The sequence below is a fragment of the Phyllostomus discolor genome, chromosome 13, assembly GCF_004126475.2.
Source record: "Phyllostomus discolor isolate MPI-MPIP mPhyDis1 chromosome 13, mPhyDis1.pri.v3, whole genome shotgun sequence".
NCBI lineage: Eukaryota > Metazoa > Chordata > Mammalia > Chiroptera > Phyllostomidae > Phyllostomus > Phyllostomus discolor.
Window position 1 is genome coordinate 65,291,546 of NC_040915.2, and position 8,575 is coordinate 65,300,120.

Genomic DNA, 8,575 nt, shown 5'->3' on the forward strand with positions numbered 1-8,575 from the left:
TGCTAAGCCAAGCCAGCTCTTAAAGTCATGGGAGATGTGCTTAGAATCCAGAAACAGTAATCGGAAAGAATATGTGCACCCCTGTGTTCACTGCAGCATTTTTTACAACAGCCAAGCTCTGGAAATGGCCCAAGTGCCCATCAGTAGGTGAGTGCATGAATAAGCCGTGGTACGTTTACACAGTGGAGTACTATGGGGCTGCAGAAAAGAAGGAACTCTTGCCCTGGGCGACAGCACGGGTGGACCTGGAGATTATTATGCTAAGCAGAATAGGCCAGTCAGAGAAAGACAAATACCATACGATCTCAGTCATATGTGGAATCTAATAACAAAATAAACTGATGAATACAATAAAACCAGAGTTATGGACACATGGAACAGACTGACAGTTCTTGGAGGGGAGGGGGCAGGGGGACTGAAGGAGATCAGCCGAAGAACATACATGCCTACAAGCATAGCTCACGGACGCAGACAGCTGCACGGTGAGGGCCGGGGTGGGGGACAGGGCAGGAACTAGGGGGGAAAGGGGTAAATGGGGGACATCTGTGGGAGTGTCAACAACAACAAAACATGTAACATTTTTGAAAAGAAAAACGAAATAATAGTCACAGCGGAGGTGCACAAGAATGTCTTCCAACCGGTGCAGCAGTTACACACAGAAACACGGCGAACTTCTGTCTCTGTCAGTGTGGGAATCCCACAGGCTGGTCAGTGGGGTCTGGTCCAAGCCGGAGCCTCTGACCAACCAGCTCCTCTCCTTGGAGGTCTGTCTGGTGAGAGCCGAGCAGAGGCAGAGGCTGAGGAGGGGAAGGAGAGTTCTCTCCTCAATACTCAGGACCACACGTCTGGGAATAACCATGTCACTGAAGACAGGAGTGGTGTGCGAGAGTCCGAGGTTCAGGTGCCCCTCCACATGTGGGCCTGGGCACTGGTGCTGGGGAGAGGGACACCTGACGTATGTGTGGAGTATTGTTAAGACTTTATGTCAGTTATTTTCAAATTTCATCACAAAGCCACAATAGGAAATAATAATAATAAGTCTACCAATTGATGAGCTTCAATAAGACCCAAGACCTATTTATTTTCTCTATATTTAATTTAATCCCCACAAAAGCCCTGTGAGGTAGGTGTTATGGATCCCATTTCAGAGAAGAGGAGATTGAGCCACTGAGTGGTGAACTATGTGTCTTAGGGGCGTTCAGCTCCGAGGTTACACAAGTAAGGATTGCGGCTGCCCAGGCTTGGGCATCATTGGGGGGCGGGGGGGGGGGGGGGGGGAGGAGCGCAAGAGTGAAGGACTTCCTCCAAAAATGCCCAAAAGGCCTCAGTCTCCTCTCTTCCAGGGGACAGCCTGGTCTCGTGAATCCTTCCCTGCTTCCCTGGGAGGAAGGGAAAACGGTCCACAATCAGGACTTGGAGGAGCAGACAGCCCTGCTGAGAGCAGATAACTCCGTAAACAGCCACAGGGTGAAGTAACTCAGCAAAAACATAATGAAGCCTCTTCTCTGAGGCTACGATGGGCAGCCCTGCTCTGCTCACCTCTCCAACAAGGGCTTGCTGATAACCACGTATTACCGAGCAGAATCACAGGCAGTAATTACTAGACGGGATTTAGTCTGCAAGGTGAGATGGGCGAGATTGAAGCCGGGGTGCTGTGGTTCCCTCTGCAGGGACAACGTCTGTGAACTGAGGACTGCGGGGCCCTTTGGACCTAGAGGAAAGGATGGAATTTGGCATTCTCCAGACCCTGTGCCTCTGATAGAAGAGGAATCTCAACCAACTCCCTCCCCCTTGTACTAAAACTGACATACTCAACAAGCTTTTACAAAATAATCAAGGCAGGATACTAGAGAAATTCAATCTAATGGCTTTGATGACTCCTTAGAACAGAGCAATTTCCCTGGTCCCAGCCCAGAACTTCAGCTCACCCATGAAAAGGCCCTACCTTGGATACCTGATGGGTCATTTTCATTTGAACTTCTGTTTTTATTTCTCAGTTCGGCTCTCGTGGCCTGAGCCTTGCTCGCTGTGTTTTGTTCCATGGCCGCAGCTGCTATTCTGGGCCTGTGCAGTCATTTCTTTTCCTAAGTGAGGAAGTGTGGTCAGCGAGGCGCTGAGGCACGTCTCCCAGCGGATGAGACACATGGTTCCACATCCCATCTCCCTGCTTTGCTTCCTGGGAGGCAGCTGGACTGATTTCACAGAAGCCTGTGTAGAGGGAGGCTTTTTTGCTGGGCTTTGGGGCTGAGTTTCTGAATAGGCATTTCTAGGCCCCTTCAGCCTCCTGCCCAGGTGTCAAGGGGGCACCCTGGGGGCAGGCAGCCCGAAGCCCAGGGGTGGAGGCACTCGGTTCTGAACATCTCTGCTGCAACAGCACTGCCCCCGGAACCTGCAGAGCCTTCTGCCTGGGCAGGGGTTGGTCTTCCTTGGAGAGGACTAGGCACTCAACAACTTTCCCCGCAACAGCACATCCATTCTGACCTCCAGCCCCGGGGACACAAGCAAGGCTCCGGCCAGGCAGCTCCCTGCCCTCTCCTCCTTCCTGTCCCAGCGATAATCAGGGAAACGCCTTCCTGTCTTCAGAATGCATGGGCACAGAAGATGAATGGGACTGACAGTTAAACCCACTATTACTATTCTACTCAACCCCGATGTTTATTTTCCACAGAAACTGAATAATGGATCTAAACTGTCTGCTATTACTTTAAGGGGCTGTGGATGCGTCATAGAAATCTTTGAAAACATTCTCTTTAGATTCATGCTTCTACTTCAAATATAGCCATTTTCTCCCCTTTTCCTGCTCCCTTATTTGTTTGCAAAGTCTTTGCAAGGGAAAAGAACCTGTCCAGGCGTTCCAGCAACAGTTTTCCTTTATCTGCAGCTGCAGTCACCGGGTTTGAGCTTAGCCTTGGCAACATGTCAGGGCATGGACTCCTCAGCCGCCAGGCCCGCTCCTAATTCCGGGGGCTCGGGGGCTCTCCTGGCACCAATTTCTTTCCTTAATGGCCTCCCCTGACACGTGAGCATGGAGAGGAGCAGAGGCTGAGTAAGGCCAAATAGGAATTGGATGACAGAGTTAGAATTCTTATTGCTTCTTATCCTTTTATTCTTATGACTTTTGATTCTTGTTGCTTGGGGTTTAACTATTAGGCCAGGAAACAAAGGATTAATAGGCCAGAAGAAAAAATATTGACTTCATTAAAGGCCCATTACATAATTGTTTAATCACATAACGTTGGTGTTGGTAGAGAAATTATCGATGATTTATTCCAATCCCATTTGTTACTGGTGAAGAAACTAAGACCAGAAAATGGTTCAAGTGTCTTCCTAGTTCAAGGTCCACTGAGTAGGTGAGAGGACCAAACCCGGAGCTCGGATATCACTACGAGTGCTCCAGCCTGCCCCCTCCCTGGGCTTCCGATTTCCACAGGAAACAACTCAGTGGGCATCCTTGGTTGTCTGGGTCGTTCCCTGGTTAGACTATTGCTGTTGAAAGAACGTTCCTCTGAAGTGTCCTGCTCATGTTCTAATGACGACAGAATGTTTAGAAGACACGGTCCCCTTCTCTAGGAGCTCAGAAAGTGAGGGCCTACCAGGCCTCACCCTTGCTTCGTCCCTACTTTCTAAAGCAGTGGTTCCTGGCCCGGAGCTTTCATTCCAGTCACCAGAGGACATTTAAAAAACTCCTGCCCTGGCCAGGTAGCTCAGTTGGTTAGAGCATCATCCTACTATGACAAGTTTGCAGGTTCGAAGCCCTGTCAGGGCACCTACAAGAATCAACCGATGAATGCATGAACAAGTAGAACAACAAACTGATGTTTCTCCCTCTCCCTATCCTCTCTCCAAAATCGATAAATAAAAATTTTTCAAAATTAAAAATTAAAAAAATATAGTAGGTGAGTGGCTTAAACAACAGAAATCAATTTTTAAAAATCCACCCCCGACTACTGAATAAGAATTTATTTCTGCGAGAAAGTCTGAGGTGTGGGCACAACCTCCCCCAGGAAGCTGAGGAGCCCGCCGCCGGGGGTCCCAGCTCTGAAGCCTCCTGAGGGCTGATGAGGGTAACTCTGACTCCAGGGTCGGAGGTGGATGGAGTGGGTTTCTGTTGGTCGTCTGAGAAAAGCTCTAGAAGAGAAGGACTTGGTTACCCTCTTCCTAACCTAACCTGGGAAATGTCCTGGGTGATGTCTGTGTGCTGGGATGTGGGGCCAGCAAGGCCACAGGAGAGCCATCCAGTCCAGCCAGTCTCAGCCCTCGGCTCCCAGAACCTCTGGGCGAGACAACAGGTGAACACCAGTTGCAGGATGTGCAGGTGTCTCCCCAACTCGGAAGCATAATGCCGTGACTAATGCCAACACGTAAAGCATCTCCTTTTATTTCCTACTTTTTGTTCTGGTTCTGACCGTGGAAGATAAATCTGAGTCAGGAGAGAGCCCATGGTCCTCAGGGATGGTCAGCACGGGTCCAAGGCTATCTTCAGTTCTAACCTCCAGGATATAGGACTTCCCCAGGTAAAGGTGGCATTCCGCCTAATGTGTCCCTGATCTGGTCCACAGGTCTGCTGTTACGAGACAGTTCAGCTTCTGAGTAACTAGGATGGGGCAAGTTTCTCTTCTGAAGGCCAAGTTATGCAGTGTGGGCAGGCTCTGACCTGTAGCAACTCAGGAGAGAGGGCACACAGGGGACTGAGCAGACACAGGGCTCAGGGCCTACCTCGGTCTGCATCTTGGGTGCATCCATTCTGAACTCAGGCCCCATGGTGTCCCTGCCCCCTCCTGGTAGTCCCTGGATTTGGGGTGCAGCAGGAAGGAGAGGGAGGAGGGTGACAGAGGGGCGTCACAGCAGAAGGATGCCCTGGAAGCACCTGGAAACAGAGGTCGTTGCCAGCCATGAATCAGCAGCCCTCTGTCGGCCTCGGCGAGGGAGGGCCTCTAGCTTGTGCAGCCATAGGAATCAGTCAGGTTCCCGAGCAGGCTCTGATTTGGGGCCAGGGATGCTTGAAGGCATCTGGGATGTCTGAGCTGGAGCTTCCCCAGAGGAAGTAACACAGATCGAACCACAGCCTCATTTTCTGGGCCAAGCATTTTTCTCTGGAATAAAAATCAGTGGGCTCCGGGCCATGTTTGACTACCAGATACACATAGATCGGCTTGTTTTAGACTAAATTCAGAAAGCTTTGCATGGGGTATGCCCTTTCCAGTCTGCCCCAGTCCCGGGTTTCCCTTCATGCTGCCCCCAGCTGGGTGTAACTTCCAGGTTATTGCCCTTTCTGGGCCCTCTGGCCATGAGAGCATTCTGACCCCCTCACTATTATCATTTGTGGGTCCACACAAGAAATGTAGGGACGGTGCTGTCATCGTTCCCCTTTTGTAGGTGCAGCTGAGAGAACACTGCTTTGGCTGAGGTTCCGTAGCTAGTAGGTGTCAGAGGCAGGGCTCCAGCTCCTGACTCACAGCCTGAGAAGCAGTTTCTGTCTCAGCCCACACACAGCACAATCTGTGGGAAACTGCTGCCCACCCCCACCCCACTGGCCCTCTCTCCCCCTGTCCTGATGCACTCTCACGTGCACACACACACTCACTCACATACTCCCATGCATGCACGCACACAGGCTGTGTGGGCATCATCATCACACCTGAAGGAACCCTAGTTCATTTCTCTTTCTCCTCATTTGGCCTCAAGCTAACTCGGACACTAAGGGGGGGTGGTTTGTACCCCACTGATGATTAGTGACGTTGAGCATCTTTTCATGTATCTATTGGCTGCTTTTATGTTGTCTGTGGAGAAATACTATTCAATTCCTTTGCCCATCTTTCAACTGAGTTATTTAGGGTTTTGCAGTTGAACTGTAGGAACTCCTTGGAATCTGAGAAACGGGAGAATGCTGGTTGCCAGGTGGGGGGCAGAGACGTGGGAGTTGCTGCTCCAAGGGGGTAACATTTCAGTTAGATAAGGTGAGTGAGTTCCAGAGATCTGTTGTCCAACATTGTACCTATAGTTAAAAATATGGATTTTACACTAAAAAATTTGTTAAAGAGAGATCTCAAGTTAAATTTTCTGGGGAAGACGGGCACACTAGAAGGATTTAACACAGAATTAACACTGCATTTGTTTTTCAGGCCCCTCAGCTAAGGCAGCGAAAACCTAGAATTGTTTGAATTGGAATCCATAAACCTTCACCCTTCTCAATCTCATTACCAAAGATTGAAGCTGCTCAAGTGTCGAAATTCGTGTGAAAAAAATCCAACTTGCAAAGGCAGGAAGCTGAACAATAGTTTGATTTGCATTTAACTCGAGGCCACAGCAACGTCAGGATGCACACCTCTTGGGGATGGTGTTTACAGTTTTAAAAAGCCTCCTTAGTTTCCAAATGCACCTGCGTCTCCCCCTGCGTGTGCTGGCAGTCGCCCGGCAGCAGGTACAGTGCGGTGCCGGCTGAGGGACATCGCTGGGCTCGCCTTTTACTGAGCGAAGAGCCCTGCGGCCCAAATTGCTTTCCGCACAAGTATGCACAGGGAGCCTGTCCTCTTGACCCTTCAGGCTAACGTGGCTCCCAGGTCTAGCCTTTCTTATCACCCCTGCAAAGAGTTTTGTGATGAAAAAAGAAAGTGTGTTTACTTCCCTTGGAGAATCATTTTTCCCCCATATTGAAGGCCAGGGGTCATTTTCGGGACGACAGGGAAGCAGGGGGAGGTTTAATTGCCACTGGGCTGCGGGCTGCGGGGGGCCTGGGAAAGGCTCCCGGCTCAGCCGGCTCAGGCCCAGAGGAGGGTGTTGCTCACACTTGCTGTCCGTGTGGATGAATTCATTTTGAGGAGCCTCTGCGTAGTGACCTTAGAAAGGAACATCATTTCACAGCAAAGTCCAAGGCTCAGGGCAGATCCCCTGACAAATTGTACATTCCAGCAGCCTGGGTTTTCTTTTGTCCCAACTTGGGTGTTGGGCCACTCCATCCCTCTCTCGTGATTTGGTGATTCTCGCACGTGAGAATGAAAGCGTCACTGTGCCCCGCTTTGCAGGCCTGAGGGGGCAACAGTGTTGTCCTTTCAGGTGTTTCAGTGTCTTCCTTCCTGACCCAGGCCTGGCGGACCACTCCTCTCAGGCCCTGACTGCGCCCAGCAGAGGAGCTAAGTGAGGGTGTGGACTGAGGGCCACGAAGGGAGGGGTTGGGGGGGTGGTAGCAGGGGAAACAGTGACTAAAAAATGGGCACTCGACTGAATTTTCCTGACAAGAGGTGAAAGTTACAAATTAGTGACAGGTGGAAGTCAAGGAGTTGACATGAGGATGCGGTCGATTTGGAAGGTAAGCCAGGGCCATGAATAAAGATATGTATTCATCTGTGAATTGGAACCAAAAATAAGATCTGGTGAAACCGAATGGAGATCGGGCAGGAGAGAGGGGACAGATGTGCTTATTTGGAGCCTAGACTGGGATCTGATGGGCAGTAAGACATTGCTGTAGCTGCCACTCATGTGACAGGACACCCACCCCTTCCACCTTAGGGATCCTCCCTTCACCCCCCCTACTCCCCGCCCCAGCCATATCAGCTCTTCCCATCCTCTGTCTCTCTTCATAAAACACTCTAACTTTGTGACTTGGCAAACAAACACTTCTTCATTTCAGGCACTGGCCTGAATGTCACTTCCTCTAGGAAGCCTTCCCTGACTACCACTCCCTCCTCAGTTTTGGCCGGATGCTTCCTTCCTATGCCCTCAAAGCTCCTGTACTGGATCCTAGCACTTGTCTCACCTCTTCACAATTGCTTATTCATTGTTATTCTCCCCCAACTAGAAGGCAGTAAGGAGTGAGAAAGCAAGGGAACCCTCTCTATTTTGATTCAGGCCCCTCCAACACCTAGCAAAGTGCTTTCCAGCAGTAAGTTGTACTAATAAATGAATTTTTGTTTGTTCTTATGAGGCACTTCCTTTCCCCCTGTCCTGTACAGAGGGCCCAACAGTTTCTAACCAGAAAGATCAAGTGTAGCACTATAAACAATCATTCTCCTGTCCAAAGAAGTTAGTTCTACTTCACCTTTCTCTCTCCCTTCTTAGGTTATTTCCCTCTGCCAAGTTCAGCATAGTGCTGGACCTACAGTAGATGCTCAATAAAAAAAAGTATTAGGTGACTGCAGTGATTAACTACCAGATAGGAGGTATTATTGCTGCTTTAAGAGAGAAAACAATTTGCTTCATACTTGTCTGAGTGTTTGGAATCAGACAAGAGTCCTTTTAAAATGGGAAAATGGGACTTTAATAGGTCTTGCCCTCTCACTTTCCCTACAGAAGAGGAAGCCGGCGTTTCATTTTGCTGGAGATGATGCATCTGAAGCAAATCACCCTTGGGATTTGAGAGGGATTATCTGGCCACTGGAGGGCTCTTACATTTTTTCCATGTAATGCAGTTGAAATTTATTCAGAATGACTAAAAAATTAATGCCACATTGTACCAAGTGTGCTCCCTAGTTCCTATCACATTTTCTTAAATGCAGAATTTCAAAGAGACCAGACTTAATTTACCGTGCTTTGCTTCTTCAACAAAAACATGAGATGAATAATTTCCCTACATCATAGC

At 49.5% G+C, this 8,575-nt stretch overlaps 1 long non-coding RNA gene across 1 annotated transcript; it reads right to left on the minus strand.

Annotated features, from left to right (window-relative positions):
- Positions 1–605: 605 nt before the first annotated feature.
- On the minus strand, positions 606–8,228 carry LOC118497920. The gene is made up of 3 exons (XR_004900434.1): positions 8,036–8,228; positions 1,946–2,084; positions 606–770 (listed from the first exon to the last, which is right to left on the minus strand). It is a non-coding gene; the product is annotated as an uncharacterized LOC118497920 (long non-coding RNA).
- Between the last annotated feature and the right edge of the window lie 347 nt (positions 8,229–8,575).